Raw genomic sequence first — 24,602 nt, forward strand, 5'->3', positions numbered from 1 at the left:
GGGTATTCCGTCCCCTGTATCACAATCTCCATAGGGCCTCATTTAGGTGCTGCGGAGGGAATACTCCATCACAAATGCAACAGATATCATATCCACCATACTACGATCCCATTCTATCCTCTAGAGATCATGGTACGGCGGACAGGATATTCTTCAAGTTTGTGATGAAGAATTCCCTCTGTCAACATCTAAATCAGGCCCTTAGGTTTTTACGTTATTGTATCTATAAACTATATTGTATCTATAAACTATAACGTTTGTGTAGCTATAAGCTAGATATGTGCTTAAGTCTCATACCTAATAATTAATATGCATCAGAAATGCTTAGGTCAACTCTTTTTCCTCCCGCCCCTCTTCTGCTCTTCTGCCATTCGAGACCCCATCACTCCTTCTACTATTAATAAACACCAGCATGCCTCTGCAAGCGAAACCTCATAGGAGTCAAATTCACTGCTCTTTGCATCAGCAGTTTGTGCTGAGCAGAGACTCCCGTTCGGACAACATCTCCCAGACGTGTGCCTGCTTTCTTCTCCAGCATAAAATCAAGAAAACAGCACTAAAAGCTCACACTGGTTTGCACATCAGACAGCAAAGAATACTAGTCTGACCCTCTGACCTCACCAACCAACAGAAAGGTAAGAAGGGCTTAATTACAGCAAAGCTCTGTTGATTGTATGGGGCCATTAAATTAATTATACGGCGCACAAAAGTATTGTTCACCTAGGATGAAGTCGAAAGAATAAGGACAAAAGTAGATGGTTTCAGCGTCTCGAACAACTTTATTCGATTATTTAATTCAGAATTATAAACGTATAGAAATTGTACAGATACAAATGATACATGACATCCACAAAGTTAAAAATCTGCATACAGAAAAATAATTAGTTGATGATCAATGTTTAAATAACGATTAGGTCAACTGTGGTCTTCCATGAAAAGTAGGCAGTTTTTACAGCAGACATGTTGAGATTGGAAAAACAAAAACCGCTGAGCACGCATTCTAACTTTGGACACGGCGTTCTTGTTCAGCGCGTGGCCGTGTGCTTCGGGCGCGTAACACGAACCATCTCCTTCTGTTCATGCACCCTGTAGTGACTTCCCCGCCCAGTGCCTCTTCCCTGCAGGGTGCCCTGATACCGGTGTTTTCTGCACCCCTGCAAGTGAGGCTTTTAGTGAAATGTCTTAGTTTACGCAAGGATGCATATTTCACCTCATAAACCGGATACTTGTCCTGAGATTATGTTTACAAAAACGTCTTTTATGTTTAACGCATCGTGCAATCATGACACCTATACTAGGCATGAGAATGTTGGTTTGGTTGATACTTAAAATCCGGGCAAATCGGAGCTGCGTAGCAGATATTTACCTGGTACCGGTGAACTTGGGGTGAAGCCAAGAGATACTTTGTGAATTGAGTAAAGTGAGAGTACGTCAAAGCCAATTCACATCATTGGCTAGTTGTGTTGCGTCCAGGAAAATCTGTTCAGATTGAGGCCCTGATTTACACTTTTTTTGCGCCGCATTAGCGTCATGTTTTGACGCAAAAGCGGCGAAATATTACAAAATACAATTGTATTTTGTAAGTAATTGTATTTTGTAAATTTACGCCGCTTTTGCGTCAAAACATGACGCTAATGCGGAGCAAAAAAAGTATAAATCGGGGCCTGGGTTTCTTTAAAAGACAATCGGAAGCTTAATGTAAATTTCCTAATCCATAGCTCGAGGATCTTTACTCCTCTTACCAATGCACTTTGGTTGCACGTGGGAGTACCAAGCAAGATTGACCGTGTCTTGTACTTGTGGGCTGCGTAAAAAGGAGAAGATTATTATCAAGGACCGATACATGAAATGTAGATATCAAGGTCACCCAGTACTCCTGTTCTATCAAAAAGTCATGGCGCTGTCTTAATAAAAGTGTTGTTAGCCCTGCAGAGAGGTGTGGACCAGGACTCTTGAAAGAAAGATAATTGGAGCATCATAGACCATTTCAAGCAGTTCAGGGCACCCAGTCTGGACTTGATCCAAATATCACTTACTGGGTCCAGGTCACAGGAATGCGTTTTTCTCGGGCAGGATCCAAAGCGAGGCCTGCCTGACACCTGAGACGGTTCCCCCGTTCTAATCTTGGAGGAGGTGTGGTATTCTGGTGTAGCATTAAGCAGAGGTTTAATTTTAAAACTATGAAGCTGCGTGTATTCTGTTCGACTTTCAGCAGTTCAATGCCTCACATTACCTCACTTTGAGAGTGTTGATGCTACAACAAAGTGCAAAGCACCTACTCCCTAAAATGTCCCTAATCTCACGCCATTATTGACCTAGTAACATATAGATAGGTATTAAGATCACCATCAAAATGAACAACGCAAACTAATTGCGTTCGTAACATGCCTAGTGACTATCACTTTAAGAGTGACAGTCCTAATTTTGAAACCGCAAACAGGCGATTTGTCAAATATTGTTGCCCATTATTTCTTGTAAAACACATCTTGCTTATAAGATTTTAGTGGCGAGCTGGCCCTTGTCCTATTTCATTTCACTACTTCTCAGTTTTGATGTTTTTAGGTATGGTTCTCTAGGTTCGCTGTATACAAATACTACTTACATACATGCATTGTGTGTGCTAATTCTGTAAAAGAAATTAGGTTAGACTAAGAGAACAGCAACAACTGTATGAACATGGACATGTTGCGGCAAACAGTTGATAAAGCATGAAGGTTGTGAGGCGAATGAGGAATGAGAACAACAGGGCAGTTTCGAAGACCTCAAAACGTTTCACTGGTTAAAAATGCGAGCTAGGGGCGTAGATTCCGGGGGTAGGGGGTTGAGAGTGGGGGTTGCACACTCCTTAACAAATGTATCTTGTGATAAATAGTTGTGTACAGGGGCTTTTAGTCGGGTATTATGAGGTGCCATCTCGGATTTCACCAGGATTTGTACACACATACAAAAACGCACACACACTCTCCCACAATCTGTTTGGGAATACTTCAAAAATTTTGGTTATTTCACAAAATAATGTGCTTTCTCCCACCTAGTGCACCAATCAATCTGCACTCCTCTCCCTTTCTGCTGCCACAAGCCCCTCTTGTGCACCACCTTGTCCTATAATATATTTCAACATCATGTGCCAGTGTGATTGTTGGGAAATTTAAAGCTCACACCTCCCCATCTTACTGACCAAGCTACGCCCCTGGTAGCAACTGAGTAGTTAGTGAGTGGGGTGGGGTGCATCAGATACTCAATTTTCCCTTAAATAAGTAAACCCTTTATAGAGAGTTGCAGTCTTCAGTATGGCTTCATGCTGCCGACTTGTGCAGGAGTAAGCTGAGGTAAAATGCTTCATGAAACAGGGAAACTTGTGAGCAAGTGGGCAAGGAAAGGAACTGTACAGCTTATAATGGAAATATATTCAAGTAGGTGGTTATGCCCAAGAACTGATCATAGTACAATTCTCAGCTCAAAAATATAGTATTATGTAATATAAACAGAAGCAACATTGAGAATTAGAAAATATTGTTAAGAAGGTTAATCTGTATCGGGGAAAATTTCTTAAAGATTATTGCCCTCATTATGAAATTGGCAGGTGGCAGAGGCCGCCCGCGAATGCCATACCTCCATCAGGCCACCTGTGTGGGCTGAACCCCGCAAGACCTATTATGGTATTATAACAGTGTTTCTGCCCGCTGGCCCAGCGGGAAACAGGGCCTTAAGATTGCAGTCAGCTTCTGATGGAGCCGGCTGCAATGTGGCGGTGCAGCGGGTGCAGCAGCACCTGTCGCGCATTCCACTTCCTGTAATTCGGGCAGTGGAATGTGTGATGGGGCTGTGCATGGGGGCCCCTGTTCTGCCCATGCAAAGTGCATGTGCAGTGCAGGGGCCCCCAGGGAACCCCCTACTCCACCATTCCACCAGCTTTTCCATGATGGTGTTTACCGCCATGGACAGGCTGGCGGATGGAGACTCGTAATCCCAGGGCAACACTGCTTTTAGTGCTGCCCTGGAGGATTACAGCTGCCTGGACTGTCAGGCTGCAGGCTGGCGGCAGCCTGGAGTTGTCAGAGGCTGGACCGTGGCACATCCGCCACTGTCATAATGTGGCGGTCAGACTGCAACGACCACGGCGGTCCATTAGCCACTGTGACCCTGGAGGTCTAGTGACCTCCAGGGTCATAATGACCCCCCTATATTTTTTCACAGAAATCCAAAAAAAACAAGCGAGTCAGAGAGGTAGATACTGTGAGTAAGAGACAAAGGGCCCAATATACGACCTTTTGTTTTGCGACTCGCAATTCACAATCCGTTTGCAAATCACAAATTGCAAGTTGCAAAACAAAATGTACAACAGTGTGAACCACACTGTTTGTGATTCCCAAATGGGTTACAAAAGACCTGCCTCATTAATATTCATGAGGCAGTTCGCAATTTTGGACCCATTTGGGAATGGCCCAGCACACCACCATGTCTGTGACTTCTTTTCAATAAAGCAGTTTTTTTTAAATGCAGCCCATTTTCCATAAAGGAAACAGAATGCATTTCAAAAAGAAAAATTAAAAGTTTTCTTTTCATTTTTTTAGAGTAGGCAATGGTTCGTGGTACCACTGCCTGCTCTGAAAAAATATCTTCGCATGCATCCACAAAGGGGAACAGGTGCCATGGGGACCCCTTCCAGTTGGTGAATAGGTTAACACCAATTTGAAATTGGTGCTAACTGGGATTGTTTTTTGACCTCATTCACAGTCACAAAACAATCATACATACCAACTCAACTCGCAATTAGGAAGGGACTCCCTCGGGACGGCCCTTCCTAAATGCAAGTCGCAATCCTTATTTTGCGAGTCAGTAACTATGGACCGATTCGCAAAATAGGAATAGTAAATCTTATTTGCCCATTTTGCAGTCACAAATGGCGATGTTCGCCTTTTGTGACCACAACAAAGCATCATACATTGGACCCAAAATGACGACGTAAGAAGGGCTAAAGATTTAAACAAAGAAAGTCCGTACAGTGTGGGAAACTGGACATGAGGAGTGAGAAATAGAGCTAGGATGACAAGAGTGCACATGGAACAAGATAAGAGAAGCCAAATAGAAAGCAGAAAAGAGCTGACTACAAATGAACATCACAAAGAAACCGCAAGTGAGTGCCAAATGAAGAGACAGCCTATGGAGAGAAAAGAAAAGCACTGAGAAACGTGAGGAAAAGAGAAAATTGAAGAGTAGTCTATTGTAAAAATGAACCATAGACATATGATGCAGCACACGTGCAAAGTTTGAAAAATAAGGAGAAATAAAAAAATTCTCCTTGTTACACGTGCCTCCAGGAGGTGTAAGGTTTTAGTGCAAATCCCTGTCTACGAATGTTTGCACAGAGGGATTTGCATCAAAACCTGTGGATAATTTCATGGGATCAGCAATAGACCCCACATGGGACACCCCCTTGATGCAAAGTAGCAGAAAGTAGTGCATACCAGAACGATGCTTCACTGTAGAATACTTTCCAATACAAATCCTTGTTTGTGTCGGAAAGAAAATCCACCACCAAAATTTTGTGCGAAGTTTTCATCACAAAAGTGACTCAAACCAGTTACACAGCATTAGTAATTTTGAGCCTTGGCTTCAACCATACGTTTAAGGAATGCAGATGCAACTGGAAGAAAAATGGTGTGAAAATTAGAAGGGACAAAAAGATGCAGGAAGAACAGCAGCATTTTAATGTACCTTTGAAAGGATCCCATAGAAAGTGAAGATTAAAAAAATAGCGTGCTACGGGAGCAATAGGATGAAGTTGTGGAATTAAAGTAGAGAAAACATGATCAGAGAATTATCACTTTTAAGAAACATGAAAAGTTCAGTTGCAGATTTGGGAGTAAAAGAAGAAAAATGTGGAGATTTAGTGGAAAAGCATTCGAGTCCAAAAACAATGTAGACCACATAAGACTGTTTGCTGATGTAAATTAAATATAGCGAAGCAGAAAGGAATGTCAGTATTCGGTGCCCTGGTGGGCTGATTAAGGATCACAACAACGCCTATGAAAAAAATACATAAATCTTTGCCTTCTTGCTTTCGCAATTATAGATGGTATGTCAATGAGAGATTGTGGCATGATCAAGTAAGGAATGATTTTTCATCCTACTTTTCTCAGCCTTCTACAGGCGGCAATGGGAAAAGGCAAACTAACCTTAGTTGGAGAGGTTCTGAAAGGGCTAAGAAGCTGGAGTTGAGATGGACAAAGGAATGAGCAAATAAATAAAAGTGTCATCTGGGCCTTGGCTTAAACCATGTGTTTAAGAACTACAGATGCAACTGGAAGAGAAATGGTGTGAACATTAGAAAGGGCAGGGGAGACAACAACATCTGCTAAAGTCAACAAATAATACTTTTACCACTTGAACATTCAAACATCAGAATATTTTTTAGCATTCAGAGATCAGAATATTTGGCATATTTTTGATCTTTTCAGGAAAATAATTGCTCTTCTCATAAATATGAATCTACTATTTGATCATCAGTGTTAAAGGAGTAAAGCTGCTCATTTGTAATTGTTTAAAGTTCAATTTCAGTGTATAATGTTCTAGTCCTTTATGAGTACAAACATACTCATTTCGACACAATGGTTGTCAATTTCATTCAGTATGAGTTCACAATCATGAAGTGTTTCCATGTCAAATTTCCACTTTAAAGAATTTTTTTTAACCTACATCATGATGTATAATAATAGATGCCATAATATCACACCAACATCCCTGTCAAATGTATCTTATTTGTTTATTTAAAGGTTTGAAAAGCACAAGCTTGAAAGAAGCAATCACTTCGAAATGCAGATGATTATGTGAAAATCAGTCCTTGAGTTAACCAATACATTCCCGATATTGCGACATACCCCAAAATGTAGAGGATTGGGAATCTCATATTATATTTCATATTCCGTCTTTGCCCAGGGGTTGAAATGCACTCGGAGATGCCTGGTCTATTTTTGAATTGGGTTAGTTGTAGTGGTTTTCAGAAGGAATGGGAAGGCTGCTTTGAGGAGGTTTAACTTCCAGTTTTCTCTCAAATGCTGTCAGATTTGGTTAAATCATCTCAGAGCTGTGTGTTTCATACTCTGGATCAACCTGCTTCCACGGATCTTGCAGTAGAACCCTATGTGGCAACAAAGAGGGGTGACATTGATAGCTATGTGAAGAGTCAACACTGAAGGCTCTAATGTCTGAAATACATTCAAGACAAACAATGTATACAAACATAAGAAAACTAGGGCCTTATTTTGAGTTGTGGTGGGTATCCACCAAAAATCAGAAGATGTATCATCTGCCAAACTCATGACTCCTCCACCATATGTAGAGATGGGAGAACTGATTTGTTGTGGGGAAGACTCAGCTGGCTCCACTGCAAGAAATACTTTCACTCTCATGTACCGGTAAGAATGGCATTGGAGGAGGGGCAGCCCTAAACCGAGCAGAATCCCCCACATTTTTCCCGTCAGCCTTTTTCAAGGTAAGGTTTCCGTGCACACAGTAGTAGACTCTTGAATGAAAAATGCTGAATTGTCTCTCACCTCCTGGGAGAAAACTCCCAGTGTTTTCTTCTCTTTGAAAAGAAAAAAATGATGTTTAGCCCACCATGCTACTATGGAGTGGTCTGCCGGTAGTGATTCTTATTTGCCAAAAACAATCCTACCATGTTGTTGGAAACACTTTCTCTAAAAATTTCCTGCCAAACAGTTATGGAACTTTAGATTGGGCAAGCAGTCGCTGGGGGGAGTTTTTCTGCTTTTCCAGCTGCTTGGTAGCCAACATGTAAACTTCTAAATGTGATGTTTAAATTGTTCCAAAAAGGAAGAAAAGAAAGATACTTTATTGTTGATATGTCAACATTATCTGCACCTTTAAGTGCTTTGTTCTTCTGACTGTCACTCCAGACTGTCAATACCCTGAGACGAGTATCAACCTCATGGTTTATCCTTGTTACTTCAACATAAATTGACCTCTGGTCAGATCACAACTTATCACAACCATCTTATTGTCCCTTCTGTGTCAAAACATTGCACTGGGCATGCAGGGCTTGTGGTAAAAAGTCTTGGGGTTCCTGTGTCTTGACATATTATGAGTTCTTGTCTTTGTTATGATCCCTTGTTCATCCTTGACTCAAACAGAACATCTGATGCCTGGCCTGTACTGCATGTGTATGCAACTTCTTTTCCTGACATCATTATTGCCCAAAATTCATTTTAAGTACCTAGTCAGAGCTGTCCTCCAGTTTACATTGTGCCTTGACACGTATGTGTCTCTTTTCAGATGCCTGATTTCTTATCTGTAGCACTTCAGGCCTAGCCTTTTTTTTAGATGCGCTTTAGTGTAATGAACCATTTTAAGCAGAAATCTTTAAAAGAAAAGCTAGAACGATGAACAAGAAGGCAGGTATTTTTGTCCACTTATGCTCAACATTTTACTGACTCCACAGATTTACAGATTACACTTTGTATTATCTGCACTCAGACCTGCATTAGTGAGGTTTAGTTTGTTAATTACCTTTATATATTCTTCATATAGTATATCTCTGCTATGCAGGCATGCTATTAGAATCCAGAAAATGTGTGTTACTTGCCATATTGGAATTACAAGGACTGCAGATTTACCACTAAACTGGTACATTTCACCAAGAGAAATCTCTGGGTGAAATCCTAGGACACAATGATAAATTAACAGGAGAATGGGGTGCAGAATTCCCAATTCCCAAGTGATTCCACAATTCTTGGTTTGGTGACTATCTGGGCATGCCAAACAAACAGTAATACAGGTACTGATTATCTCTAAGTTGGACTGTGGCAACATTCTTTATCCAGTGACCTCCAGGGCTTCACTCAAGCCTTTGCTGATAGTCCACCGCAAATCTTCTTCAAGACCTCCTCTGGCTTCCAATTCAAAGGCAAATCCAGTTTAAAGCATTGTGCTATATGCATAAGGCTATGTCATACTCAGGTCCGTGGTATCTTAGATCACTGGTGACACTCTATTGTCCCAGACGATCTCTCTGATCACGCAATAGCAATCTCTCTACAGTGCCCAAAGTTAGAAGAACCTGTGAGGGCAGCGGTCTTTTTCTTATCTGGGTCCCAATTTGTAGAACACACTACCTGTTTCTATGAGAATGTGGCAGCACTTCAGTGTTTTTTTCGGAAACTTCTAAAGACTTGGCTCTTCTAACTCAACTGCCTTTGAATGGTTCTGATGTTTACCTACAAACGTCTAACGCTGGGAAACCCTGTTAGGGTAGCTATGTAGTCTAAAATAATAACAATAATATTAATCAATAATAATAATAATAATGATAATCCTATTTAAAACAAAGAAAAACCACCAGCACCAACCCATTACCAAAACTCCCCTCCATAAGTAGGCTAACCCAGCCTTTTCATTCCTTCAAATAAATATCACAAAGTGAATTTATGGATCTGGCTAACGCAAGCAGGCCAGCCGGCTGCCCTGCTGACCCTTGTCCACCACACATCTTCAAGAACATTCTTCTAACTGCCTCTGCTGTCACACCAGTAAGAAGAATCATCAATAGTGCTTTAAGTAAGGGAATCTTTCCTGAAGACCTAAAAAAAACATACATATGCCCATTATTTAAAAAAACAATCCTGCTCCCGCATGACCGTAACAACTACAGATCAATTACAAATGGGCTTTTCCTGGCAATCTGTTAGAAAGAGCAGCATTCACCCAGATGTCACAAATCACTGAAGATAACTCCATAATCTCAGACTACCAGACAGGATTCGCCAGGAAGAGGCATAGAATCTGCCTTCATTGCCATCTGGGATGACCTTAAAAACACAGGAGACTGTAACAGGGTTGCTGCACTAATTCTCTTGAACCTCTCAGCTGCCTTCAAAACACAGTTGACCATGACACTCTACTGCAGAAATTCTACAAAGCTGGCATAGAAGGGACTGCTCTCTACTGGGTCACATCCTACCTTCAAAACAGAAAGAATGTCATCTATACTCCCCCTTTCCCATCCAAACCATACATCTCACCCAAGCTTTTCAACATCTTCATGAAGTCATTGCCGACAATGATCAATTAATTTCAGCTCACATGTTATAACTATGCGGATGACACACAAATACTTTGTAAGCTGGAAAGCCCCAATGACATTGGAAACTCAGACATCTTCAGTTGCATCAGAGTCGTTGATCAGTGGATGACATGAAGCCATCTCAAATTGAATGCTTACAAAATCAAAATACTGGCATGTGGTGACCGGAAAAATTATGATCCACTCTGTGCCTGGCCTGATGATGTGGGACCACCTCCTAAAGTATCTAAGGAAGTAAGAAACCTTGAATTTACTATGGACTCCAAGTTATCAATGAATACCCAAGTGGATACATTAGGAAAATCAAGCTTCAATACTATGAAAAACTCTGCAAAGCATCTTCCCCCACATGGTATTTCCACAGAAGTTCCAGACTACTATAGCTCTTGTACTGTCTAAACTTGATTACGCCAATTGCCTCTGCCATGTATGTTCTTTAGCAACAATGAAGACTACAATGGATTCAGGACTCTGCTGCCAGACTACTCCTTCATATAAAGCCACAAGCCCACATCTCCCCTGCCTTGAGGGCCCTACATTGGTTGCCAGTTGCCAGAGGATTCCCCTTCAAGCTGCTTTGTATGACCCACAAAGCAATACAGGTAAAATGACAGCTTTTCATCAGGAATCAAATCACCAAATACATTCAGCAAAGGAACCTCCACTCCAGATTGGTAAATAGGTGGCACACCCTTCTCTGTCCAAGCAGCCAAACTATGGAACTCATTTCCTCAAAACATAAGAGACATGGATAACTATCTTTTCTTCAGAAGACTACTCAAGAGTTGGCTGTTTCTTGCATAACCACCATACTCAAACACTAATGAACAGTATATACCATCTGATTTTATATATATATATATATATATATATATATATATATATATATATATATATATATATATATATAGCTATGTGTATTTCTTTGTATAAACATGTATAATAATTATGGTTTTTATAACATATGGATACTTTTTAGGACGTCTGAACAAATGTAGATATTACTTATGGTTAAATAGTTATGTGTGCTATATGTGTGTGTATGTCTCTGTATATATATATGTATGTATGTATATATATATATATATATATATATTTATACATATATATATGTGTGTATGTATATATATACATATTTATATATAAGGCGCGCTTACTTAATGTCGGTGCCTGCGCCAGGGAAGGACCTTTCCCTTAATTTATTTCCACACCAGCTTGACACTTCTGTCAACGACACAGCACTCACAGGATTTCACAAATCTTCATTTAATAAATGGAATGATACCAGACAAACAAACACCAACGCGTTTCGACCTTCACGGTCTTGATCACAGTAATTACTTAACCCATTAAGTGCTCTATTTATACTATCCATCTCACTATGCCTTTATGTGGCATTCTGGGATATGTAGTTTTAAAAGTGTATATACAATATTAACCAAAAATTAAATACAATCAATTATAAATACCAAACCAATACCAGAAATTTTACCCCAACAAATTACAACAACAAAGAAAAATCTAGAGATCAAATATTAAAATCACAAAAAAACTCTACTCATTACTCAAATTTATCACAATTAGCACTGTCATCTATCCCTAAATCCAAATTCCACAAATATATATATATATATATGGTTATATTTAAATCAATCTCTAATTCCACATGTATATTTTTGGGTTGTGTACATGTTCCTAATTGTGGGTCTAGTGCCCCACCTTCTTACACTTATCAATATCCAATTTTCTACATGTAGTATTCACAATTCCTTTTTCCCACACTAATAATATAACTCAATTAATTTTATTCATTCATATTTATAGATGACAATATAATTCCTCGTCACAGTTTATCCCAAACGGAATCTTAGTTTTTAATCTGATGATGTTTCTGAACTCTATCACCTCCTTGTTCATGTTTTTTTATTGTCTCAATGCCATAATATTTCATACATAACCAGTTTGATTCTAGATGTGTTTTCAGATGTTTAGTCATGGCATAAGTATTATCATTATTTTGCTCTGCTCTAATGTGCTCCAAAATATGCTTTTTTAAGGGGCATATAGTACTGCCAATGTGTCTAAGACCACACCGGCATTCTATGACATACACCAAAACGTTGTTTCACATGTAATTCTATCTCTGATCACAATCTCTTTTCCCCGAAAATCTGTTATTCCCTTTTTGTTGCAGCCAATTTTACATGCTTTACACTTTTTGCAATAAAAAAGCCCTTATTTCCATCTACTAACCAAGTTGAGATCTTTGTGGTCTCAAAATGACTTTTCTCTAGCATGTCTTTTAGTGATGGTACTTTCCTATATGTAATTGAGGGGCAAGTACCCACTCTCTGTCCAATGTCACTATCTCTTTGGATCAGATACCAATATCTCTTTAATATATTCAATATCTGTTGGTTCTCTTTACTATAATCCAAAATAAGTCTTATCTCATTATTTTCCATCATTGACTGCTCTGGCACTTTTTTGTACTTCGCCAATACCTGTGTTCGTGTCTTTGCCCTTGCTTTTGTTTCACCTTGTTTTATTGCCTCCAATGTGTAACCTCTGTTTAAAAATCTCTGTTTGGTTTCACCAAGTTTTTCATTCATATCTTGTTCGTTTGAACAATTTCTTTTAATACGAATGAACTCACCATATGGAATGCTTTTAATTAGTGATCTAGGATGGAAACTTGTACCATGTAGGATACTATTGGTTGCTGTAGGTTTTCTATGTAACGTAGTTTGTAACTCATCTGCTTCAATATATACTGACACATCTAAGAATTCAATAGAGATCTTACTTGTTTTATAGGTAAATTGCAGTCCAACATCATTTCTATTCAACCTAATGAAAAATTCCTTAAATAGTTCCTCAGTTCCATGCCAAATCAGAAATAGGTCATCTATATATCGTAACCACATCATCACTTTATCCATGTAATGATCATTCTCCTGATCACAAGCTACGCATTTCTCCCACCACCCCATCATGAGATTTGCATAGCTTGGAGAAAAGGATACTCCCATGGCTGTCCCACAGATTTGTTTATATATCTGATGATTGAACATGAAGATATTATTACTGAGATATAGTTCTATCATCTCCAATAGCATCTCAGAATGTTTTAAGAAATGGATACTTTTTTGTCTCAAAAAGAATTTCACTGCATTTATACCCAATTGGTGTGAAATTAAAGTATATAATGATACCACATCTATGGTCACTAGCAGGTAATCTGGTTGCCATACTATTCCATCCAATAACCTTAAAAAGTCTCCAGAGTCTTGTATATATGAGTTCAAGTCTTTAACCATCGGGGCCAAATAATGATCAACATAATTCAACACACCCTCATATAATGAGCCACAACTTGAAATTATAGGTCTACCTGGCGGTTTCTCTAAAGTTTTGTGAATCTTCGGAAGAAAATATATAGTTGGCATAATTGGATTTTCATTCATCATAAATGATTTCTCATCAAAACTAATCAATCCTTCTGAATGTCACTTATCTAATCTCTCATTCAAATCCAATACTAGTTCATTAATAGGATTCCTAGTCAGTTTGCAATAGTTCAAATCCATGTTCAACTGGCTATACGCCTCCTCCATATAATCATTCTTGTCCCAGATCACAATATTCCCTCCTTTGCCCACAGGTTTTATTACTATTGACTGATTTTCCATCAAGCCTTTCAATGCTTCTCGTTGATTTTTCGTTAAATTCTCTTTCCCCTGCTTATGAGAAGGCTGCAATTTCTCTAAATCATTGATGATCAGATCATGAAATATGTCAATTTTATTACCTGGAGACAGAACTGGGCAGAACTTGGATTTGGGTTTGAACTTTGTTGTTTCTTTTTGTCCTGTATCAATTCCCAGTGTGGTTAATATTTGTGTTTCAGTCATGTCCTCTTCTCTTAAATCATGAGTCAAATCATATATTGTTTTCAAATCAATGCTCTGTTCTATAGTCAAATTTAAATCACACATACTAGAGGTTCCTTCAGATGTTGCTGTGGGTCCCATTTTCAAGAAATACTTAGCCAATTTCAATTTCCTTACAAATTTGTATAGGTCAGTTCTTGTTTGTACATAATCTTGATGTTTCTCCGGACAAAAACTCAAACCTTTTTTTAAAAAGGTCTCTTCCACCTTATTTAATTCATAGTTTGATAACTTCACAATCAGATTTTCTGGTTGTTCAAATTGTCTTTTAGAGTCTATTGTTCCTTCCGACTGCGTAACATGTAATCTTTTCCTTTTTCCTCTTCTCGTCTTTGTCTTCCTTTGGATTCTCGCCATTTATTAAATGAAGAATTGTGAAATCTGCGTCGTTGACAGAAGTGTCAAGCTGGTGTGGAAATATATATATATATATATATATATAAATATATATATATATATATATATTACTTTATGCTTAACAAATATATAGGTCACTGCATAGTTGCATAGTTTCCATATAAGTTATTTGAATAGATGCTTGTGGGCCTCTGTTTTATTTATCTTTCACCATATGTAAATAGTATCATGACTACTTTTTCCTACAATTGGTTCACTATTTAAATATTGAGGAAAATTTAAAATTTTTAAAAAAATATCAGTTTATCAAAATTGACAAATTAATTAACTTAAAGTATAGCAACAGTTGAAAATCTGAATTTATAAAATAATACCTTATATCACAATATATTCTCTTCCTTATAAATGTATATCCTCTCTATGTACTTATGTATCTATATATTTACTATGTTACCCCTTCTGTAGAAAAAAAAACCTTCAACTCTATCCAATACACTATTCTATGCCTCACCTGTACCTCTCTCAATAGACCCTCTGCCTACACTCTCTAATTCATCCCAAACCTCATTCTACTAATATGATCTCCAAAATAACACTTTCTAGACTCTCCCCTCCTTCATCCCTCCTTGGATCACCCCTATCCTAATTTTACTGCTATTTTTTAAAATATATTTTATTGAAGGTTGTGCAAAGTACAAAGACATGTTGACATGCATCTCATACTATTGACACTTGCCCTACTCGACAATCAAAGGGAATAGCAGTCCCACCATGCCAACATCTCAAAACCCATCCCCTGTCTCCCCCACCCTCTATCCCCTCCCCTCCCCTCAATTGAGTCAGTACCATTTGTTATTCCAAATGTTTATTCGTCTGTTTGGGTATGGTTAAGGTGTTAATCTGTAGGGCGTTGTATGTGATTCAGTGTGGTCAGCAGGGGCAACTGTTCTGTATGTGTGGGTGTACAGGTCTTGAGGATGTTTCTTGCATAGTATCTTTGCAAGGCTTGGGTTATAAGGGCTATAACTTGCAGGCGTCAGTGGCTATGAGGGTTGGGAGTTCTCGTCTGGTATCGTCAGAGTGTTTTGCATGACCTCCCAAACCCTTTCTTCTTATATGGGCCTGAGTCCCCTTCTGGCCTCCCTAAGCAGCACGGCCCCCTCATATACCGCCTATCTTTCCAATTCTTTGCGCCATAGTCCTATGCAGGACCCATGTTGCACCTTCTAGTTTCAGGTTATTTTTCTTTTGGCTAAAACATATACCAAGTCCTGAAATTTGCTGGAATTTTTTGTTTTGGGTGTGTGGGGTAACCAACCCAACAAGCAGTGTCCTAAAATACAAGGAGACTCCTTATCAACAACCTAGGCCACCACCTGTGTCACCTTCTCCCAATAAGCTTGTAAATGGGAGCAGTCTCATCACGTGTGTTTAAGCTCAGCCCCTTCACTTCCGCAGCGCAGACAGGAAGGTCCATTTGTGTGGAAATGTCTATTAATTTGTCCCGTGGTCAAGTAGGTCGTATATAGGATTAAAAAGATGATGAGTTTAAATCTAGCATTTTGGTGAGGACTTTGGGATCCTTTCTAGGATTCATGTCCATTCTTTGGGGGGTATGGGGGTGTCTGCATCTTCTTCCCATTTGATCCTTAATGTTTCTAACAATTGGACCATGTCCCTCCATATAGTCTTACATAGGCATGTGACTGCCTTGAAGGCACCGGAGGATAGGACCAGATACTGGCCTGTGGTGTGTGTATGTGGTTCAGTAATGTCTGACTTACAGTGTTTTTGCAGGGACGCTGTTGCGGCTCTATGGAGCAGGAAATGCCCATGTAGAAGGTCAAGTTCTCCTCAGAAATCTTCAGACAGAAGTAGGGATCTTGCCCTAAATATATCCCCCAATTTTGTTGTTGTCATCGTGATCCATAGAGCTAGCCCGTTCCATTCTCCACTGTGTGGTAACGCCCATAGGAATGTTAATGGGAATTCGGGAAAGTATAGAATGCGAGTCTTCGTATTCTGCAGGCATCTCTTCCAGCAGTTGCAAAGAACTCTAAGTTCTGCTGTTTTGTTCTCCTTTTTCTTATCTGTTCTTAGTAGTGTTTCCAGTAGTCTCGCTAGAGGGGCATATCATCCTTTTCTGGACTTGTCTACTCGCTATCCACTGGGCAAACCACTGGAGTTGTGCAGCCAAATAGTAAGATTCAAACTCTTGGCACCGCCAGTCCACAATCCGCTGAGTGCAGCTGCAGTTTGGTCAAGGCCACCCGTCTCTGGCCCATTCCCCAAAGGAATGTTAGTAGTAGGGAGTCCTGTTCTCCAAAGATTGGACGGGCAACCATATGGGGAGTACCGTAAAAAAATATAGGAGTTGTGGTAAGACTATCAATTTTATTATGGCAACCCTCCCCGCTAATGATAAATGGAGTGTTTGCCAAAAAGTCATTCTAGATCTTGTGGTCCAGATAGCCTGTACCATGTTACCATCCAATATGTCCTGTCTATCATGGTAAACTTTGGTTCCCAAGTATGTGAGGCAAGTCGGCTCTCATATTGGGGCACAAGATCTGCCAGCAGGTTCTCCCAGGCCATAAGAGGAAAAGGCGGGTCTTTTGCCAATTAACCTGTAAGCCCGACAGGTCGCCAAAGTCTGCCAGCATGGTCCTGGCTCGCTCCAAGTCTTGTTGCATGTCGTTAAAAAATATCACCAGTTCGTCAGCGTATAAGGTAATACGGTGATGCAAGTAGTTTATTTCTATTCCCAAGTATCGGCACCCTTCTCAAGCCAGGCCCACTAGGCATTCCATGACTAGCGCAAATAAAGGTGAGAGGGGACAGCCCTGTCTTGTCCCTCTCTGTGTAGCTGTCTGATATTGTTTGGCCTGTGCGTTCTCTTACCGTAGGGGCCTTATATAATAAACCGACCCAGGCTTTGTATCCCTTTCCTATTCCCATTTTGGTCATGATGGCATAAAGGAATTCCCATTCAAAGTTATCAAACCCCTTTTCAATATCCACTGCCAAGACAGCAGCTTCAGTTTTGTTGTAAGTGGTGTCATCCATTATTGCTACTAACCGGCAGATATTTATTGCCATGTTGCGGCCTGGTATGAACCCAGCCTGGTCTGGTTAAATCAAGTGGGGCATGCATGATAGAAGCTGTGTGGCCAAGACCTTACTGAGTATCTTATAGTCCAAATTAAGCATGGACAGTACCCTGAAGGTGATGCTGCCAGTCGCTGGTTTCCCTGATTTTAGTAGCTGCACCACCAATGCTTCCTTGGTAGTAATTGGCAATATCCCATCTTCTTTGGCAGCTTTATGTAGGTCCACCAGCTTAGGGGCCAGTATGTCAGCATAGGCAGCATAAAACTCGACTGGGAACCCATCTGTTCGAGATGTTTTGCCTCACGCCAATCCCTTAATTGCACCTCAGATTTCATAAACAGAAATCTCACCCCCCAGGGTTTCCACTTCTTCTTGTGTCAGGGTTGGAACGTCGAGTGGAGCTCAGAGCCTAGCATAGTAACTCATAAAAAGTTATTTAATATCATCCTGTCTATATAGTCTCTGTCCTGCCTCATTTAGGATTTCCACTATAATGGAGTTCCTTTTGGACGTGTTTGCTAACCAGGCTAATAAGGACCCAGATTTGTCTTGTTCTGCATAGGTTCGATTCATGTATCTTTTATAATCGAAGCAGCAGAGCCATTGTAGTTGGCCCGCGAGAGCCTCCATAGCCTCCAGTAACCTATCTTGCAAGTCTGGGCATCCTGGTCTCCCTTTTTCTTCTGTCCTCAGCATTTCCTCAGCTCTTGAGACCTCCCTAAGTAATGTGTGCCTAACCCCCACTGATTATTTTAGGCATCTTCCCCTGATGACTGCCTTAAATCCATCCCTTTACACTTGGAGGTGCCCAGTCGTGCCCGTGTTCTTAGAGAAGTAATGTTCTATATGTGTTCTCACTGCATCTTCATACTGTGGGTCCTCCAGGGATTCAGGTTTCAATTTCCATGTGGGAATGCACGCCTAGACAGGCCTCCATTTTGGGTGTAGTAGTACATGGTGTTGTCTGAGATTGTGCAATCTAAGTACTCTGCATCGTATACTAAACTATGTATGTCAGGGGTACTGAGGAACATATCAAGGTGCACATGTAAGTCATGGAGACTTGAAAAAAGGGATAGTCTTGTACCGTAGGGTAGAGTTGTCGGCCATGTGTCAATGAGTCCCCATTAGGTTTGCCTGGCATGAAACTGTCTAACTGGCCGTGTTGTTGGTGAATCATGGAGCAGCGGATGTGAGCGGTCCAATTGGGAGTCCACTACACAATTAAAATCCCCCCCTAAGAGAGCGGTCTTGAGGAAATGTGGGGCCAGTCGTCTCACCAGGATTGCCAGGAAAGCGCTCTGCTTTAAATTAGGCGCATAAATGTTAATCAGGGTTATGTCCCGTCCCTCTAACCTACCTGTCACTACAACATATCTACCCTCTGTGTCAATGATGTGTCCCGTGTTTTGGAATGGGACCCCTGCCCTGATCCATACCAGGGTTCCTCTTGCATACGCCAAGAAGGAGGAGTAAAATGCCTGGCTCCTCCATTGCCTGTGTAATGCTGCCCCTTCAGTGGCTTTGAGGTGTGTTTCTTGTAGCATAGCTATATGAACATTTCTCCTGTTTAAATATGAGAAGACCTTATATTGTTTCATCATTGTATGCATGCCTCTTATGTTCCATGACAGGAATTTATAGGTTTCAGTGGCAGTCATCACGTTGATGCCCATTCCACCCCCACCTCCCTCCTCTCTGTGCTACACTTTCCATCACAGGAATTTTGGCTCATTCAGCACAACTATTTGCTCTCAAAGTGGTGAATGACTCAAATTTCTAATAATAAAGTACCCAGTGTTTAACTTTCAAATTCCCACTCCCCAGGAAGAGCAGACAAAACTCCCCTATCCAAACAATCAACATTTAGAATTGCATTCGCTAAAGAGTCAGTGTGTATCCGCCTAACGGGAGAGCATCACTCCCAGCTCCCCTGCTCAGTTTCCCCCTCCCAGTTTTCACTTCCCAACAGGTTAACTGGTCCTAGACCTCCCCCTCCCTGAGTGGTCTGCTCCTCCTCCCCAATAATAGAGGAGGGTTTTACCACTCATAATCTCCCTTACACAATGCTGTTCCGACTTTGGCCAAGTTGGCAAGCTGATCCCTTCAGATAATGCTATCCGCAGTCCCTGGCGTCACCTCCGGTAGTACAGTTTCAGAGGCTTGGAAAACACAGGAGTCTCAGTCTGATTCAGAGCGTCCCCCTTCTTCTTCATCTAATAGTGGAGAGAGACTCCATTCACGGTGGCCCACAGATGCCACCACTTCCACCACCTTCTGGCATTCCTGCTGGGCCTCCTCTCAAGAGGCGTTTCTTAGGTCTATGAAGTGAGCTTCTGTGGGAGTTTTGGCTAGATCCAGGTGGCTACTGAAGTTCGATCCAGCTCCAGATCTCTTCAGGAGTCCGAAAGAATTGCATTCAAACTGTTGCCACTACTCGAAATCAGGCCAGGAACATCATGCCCTCCTGGAGCACCATCTGTCTGAGTTTTGCTTTAGCTTCTTGAAAGGTAGATATCTGTTTCTGTATTTCATGTGAGAAGTCAGGGAAAAGGTGGACCACACAACTTTCAATAATGATGTCTCCTTTCTTTCTTGCTTGGTTAAGGATATAGTCCTGGTCTCTATAGTGTAGCAATCTAGTTATCACTGTACGTGGGGGGGCAGTACTCTGTGTGCCCCTCTAAGGCAAAGAAGGGGGAAAGACCATCAGCCACCACTTCCTCCTGAATCTAAAGTTCCAGGTATCCCACCATGTCCCAACCTTCTATGTACTCCGTAAAGCCTATTATGCTGACATTATTGCGTCTTGCCCTGTTCTCAGAGTCTTCTGCTCTCCGTTCCAATTCTTTGACATTTGTTTCGAGGTCATGCAGCTTGTCCGTCACTGTGGTCAGTGACTGTGAGATTTCCTTCAGTGTGTTCTCTGTAGTTGTGACCCAATCAGCCAGGCGCCGATGGCCGTCATGAAGTAGTCGCATGTTTGTGGCTAAGGAGTCTGGTTTACCCTCCAGAACCTCCTGGGATGCAGTTATGGCCTGCAGTATATCTTGCAGGGTAGTGCTCCCTGGGGTTTTCTCAGGGTCAGGCCCGTTCTCCCTGGATGATAGTGCAGGGAAATCTTCCATGTGGCTTCAGTCGTGGTCTCTTTTGCGGACAATATGTCCCATGGTTGTGCCAGGGAACTCAAAATATATATTGTGTTCGAAAATCAGCAGTTGGTCCGATAGTTGCCGCAGAGCTACGCAGATGGTAAGCAGTGTGGAAGGGATTTCAGGAGTCCACTAAGCCTGAGTTCAGCTTGTGGTAGTCCCGGCCTTTTTCGTTAGCCTTTTATTCCCCTGGTTTCCTTCACCAAGGTTCACTGAACGTTGTATGATATCTCTGCTGCTTTCTCGTATGGATATGCTTCTCTGTGTACCTTGTCAGGGCTTGGGCATCTGCCTCACCGACTTTGGCGTGGTCGAGGCAGCTAATGGTGAGGCTTGTGTCCTTCAATCTTCTTTTGCACGTGGGGAACCAGAAAGAAGCTTTAGGGTTCAGCGGTGCCTTTGTTTTAGTCGCCTTTATTCCCCATTTGATGTTTTTTAATTAGTTTGGCAGCTTGTTCAGCAGTACTGGACTGGCGGGTTGCAGTTATTTGGCATGCAGTATCAACTTTCAGGGGCTGGCAGAGCGTATCGCCATGGGTTAATTCCCAGTTCTCATGCCCATGCCCAGTTCTTCTCCAGGGGACCTCTACCCCAGGCCACCTCCTTACTGCCATAACGTAGAGGGACTCTGTGGGCAGTTTTTGGTGGTTCACAGGACGCCCTCGCTTATTAGTTGATGGGTGGCTTCTTCAGCACTGTGCCCGGTCTGATGTTAGGCGCTGCATCTTCAGCGGTCATGGCTCTGGTCCAGCTGCTGCCGCAGTCTCCTTGGTTGCCGTGGGAAGTGTCCGACAGTGTTCGCCTGCTTAAATCGACGGTCCTGCCTCAATTCCCCACAGCCCTAGCCACAGGCGCAGGTCTTCCATATCACACTGCAGGCAAGGCCTCCTAGCTTAGTTCAGCAAGGCTGCCATCTTCGGACTGTAGCGCAACAACCCTTCAAGCTTGGGAAAGCAGTGCCTCAATGTTGGCGGTCCAGACTGCGCTCGCTAATTAAGGCTCGGTATGTCAGGAATCCTTTGGGGATAATTGAAGGGTTGAGGTGGCCATCTGGGGGCAGGATGGCACCGGGTGAGGGCCATCGGCAGGGGCCCCTGGGAAAAGCCGCCAACTCCATCGGCGGTAAACCATGCCCCCATCCTAATTTTACTACTATGATCTCCCAAACAACCCTTTTTAAATTCCTCCCTCATGTATCCCATCTTTGACTCATCCCAAACCTCATTTTACTAGTAAGATCTCCCTAATCGGTTTCTAGAGCTTCTTCCCTCCTCCATGCCTCCTTTTACTCATCCCAAACCTCATCTTACTACTATGATCTTCCAAATAGCACTTTCTAGACTCTTCCCTCTTCTATCCTTCCATTATCCTATTCAATCCAACTAACAGACACCATTTAAATTCACCCATATTTCCCTATACTAATCCACCAATAACCCTTTTTGGGTTCCTGAGTCGCATGCTACTCACCAAAAAGCACTTCAACGTCTTGATAGGGGTAGTGAAGGCTATATAAATATGATTACAATTTCAAATATAAGAATAATAATAATCATAATCATAATAATAATAATAGTAATGTCTAAGGGGAACCTGCCCAATAACTCTCCCCCAAAGTTACTGGTACCCTGCTGTCTGTAACTGTGGGTGGGGGAGGCAGATTTAACAGGATGAAATTGGGAGACCTAGTAATGCAAGCCACTGTGTATAGGCATTGACATCCTAAGACCCTCTATTAAACATGAACAAAATCTTACTCCAAATCCTAATTGAAATGCTTTGGGCCCAGCTAAGCACCCACTTCAACTCAGCGCCATTGAAATGTATTAAGCAGAGTTATGACCTGGTCCTGATCCATTTCTTCAAGGGAATGCATTTTCTCACACTAAGAGACAAATCCAAATCGTCTTGAAATCCATTGGAGATTACTAAGAGTCTGCCCCACCTCCCCTTACTAATGATTTGAGCACAACAGATTTTTTAACCGTGCAACCTGAAAATGGGCATTGCATGGTAATGTGTGCCATACACAATCACTCTGTCAATTTCCAATACATCATTTCGCCTTCTGAGTTAAAGGAGATGCTTGTGGTCCCTGTACCATCTGACGGAGTCGGATGTGACATTCAAAACCATAGATATTTTTATGATTGCTATATATGATTTGTTCACTGAAAATTTATTGAAACGTTGTGTAGTTAAGTGCGTGGATGTCATTTAGAGTTCACCAGGGGTCGACTGCGACCCCTAGCTTGCCCCTTTCAACCCCAGATACTGCCTTTGTGACCCCTGGCCTCAGTGGTGGCAAAATCAGACACACAGGGGCAGCTCGTCCTTATAGCAGGGGGGTTCTCTTCATGGCACGTAGAATCATCAACCCCCTGCCTCGCTTTGAGCCGCCATGAGCCACCGAATATTGGATTTAAAATCACTACGTATTTTGCCTAAAGTTTACCCTGCCCAGGTCATGGCACTACGCTGGTCGGGTTTCTGAGGTGGGGCGGGGACAATTTGTTTGATGGTCAGGCTGAAAGTCTGCATAATGGCTGATGCCATGATGTGAAGTGCCAATGTCAGGTTAGAAGGGCTTCTTACTGTGCCTAGCCTAACCTGCGCTCTTCAGGCCTGTTAAATTTGCGCTGTCTAAGAAACCCAGGGAGTGCTCATTGCAATCCCCCAGTCTCATTGAAGCTGTGGGTTCACTGTCCCAACCACTCCTGGCTGTCCTGTTCAAAAGGTGGGAGTGGGAGGATTATAGAGTGTAACCAACCACTGCGTGGCTTTATTTTGAAGACATAAAGTCAATGGCCATGTCTCTATTCAAAGATGATGCAACGCACCTTCCTTCCCGAACAGCGCCACTGTGCCAGTGACTCCACTGTGCTCGAAGGTACAGAACTCACCTTCTTCCTAAGTGTGAGGTCCTAACTGAGAGGCGCAGGTCTGGCAGGTGTTCTTTTGGACGGTGAAAGCATTAGGTCAGTGACACTTTTTAACAAATTAAATGTAATACTGTACTGTGTAATAAAAGTAAAACAAAAAAGTGATGCGATCCGTCACAATACTAGACCCGATTTTATGTGGCAGTATTTGGTGAGTGTGACCAGTCAGCAGTTTGGTTGCTACAAAAAGGGACGTGTATTTTGAAAAGAAGATGTGGGGTAAAGGCCCCAGCTGCCAACTTCGGAGCTGGGGAACCAGGGTTGAGTCTTGGCATAGGCTCATCATCCTGCGATTCTGGGCAAATCACTTAATATCCCTGTGCCTACCAAAAAACAATGCGTTCTTGTGTGAAGTAACAAAACAGGTTCTTGCTGTATAATTGAAATCAAAATTATGAAATGCTTCTGTTGAAGGAATTTTTTTATGAGAAAGATCTGCTTTATTTACCACTTGACACTGGCATCGCCTTCGCGGTGGGAGAAGGTGCGCTCATGCCATGCCACAGTTTTATTTCTGCTGGCCTTACTCTGTGCCCCATCGTCACTTACAAGTGCAGTTCTGTCTGACCTATATCTGGGAAGTGAAAAAGCTGGACAGGCTCCCCAGTAGTGATACTAGTTATTTAAGCTGAGCTATGGCGTTGTGCTAATTTTCGTGCAGGCAAGCAGTGCATTCTAGCTCACACGGAAAGTCAACAGACACCCTTAGAATTCTCAGTGATTTGTCTGATAGTGAGGGGGCATAACTACCTTTGTACCTTCACACCTGTTTGCTGATGCCTGTTCTGGTACTTGAAAATGTATGTAGCTGGCAACTGTGGTGCTGCCAGGGCCTTGCACTGCCCCCGTTCAAACCGTTCCCAGTACCCAGCCCACGTTTTCTGCCTCTCTAAGCCTAGCCAGTGCATCCCTGAACAGTGTAGTTGAGACCACCGATAGGGCACAGCAGGCCAGTCAAGAAGCTGTTAAGAGACAGTGAAGCACT

General features: G+C 41.8%; 1 protein-coding gene across 2 annotated transcripts in view; it reads left to right on the forward strand.

Annotated features, from left to right (window-relative positions):
• The first annotated feature begins 444 nt into the window (after positions 1–444).
• The window catches only part of MYOZ1 (myozenin 1), a 493,538-nt gene continuing 469,380 nt past the window's right edge, over positions 445–24,602 (forward strand). For both annotated transcript variants that reach the window (XM_069240546.1, XM_069240547.1), the window contains exon 1: positions 445–635. The gene's annotated coding sequence lies outside the window, so the exon portion shown is untranslated. The remainder of the gene's footprint in view (positions 636–24,602) is intronic.

The sequence above is a fragment of the Pleurodeles waltl genome, chromosome 6 (genome assembly GCF_031143425.1).
Source record: "Pleurodeles waltl isolate 20211129_DDA chromosome 6, aPleWal1.hap1.20221129, whole genome shotgun sequence".
Lineage (NCBI taxonomy): Eukaryota > Metazoa > Chordata > Amphibia > Caudata > Salamandridae > Pleurodeles > Pleurodeles waltl.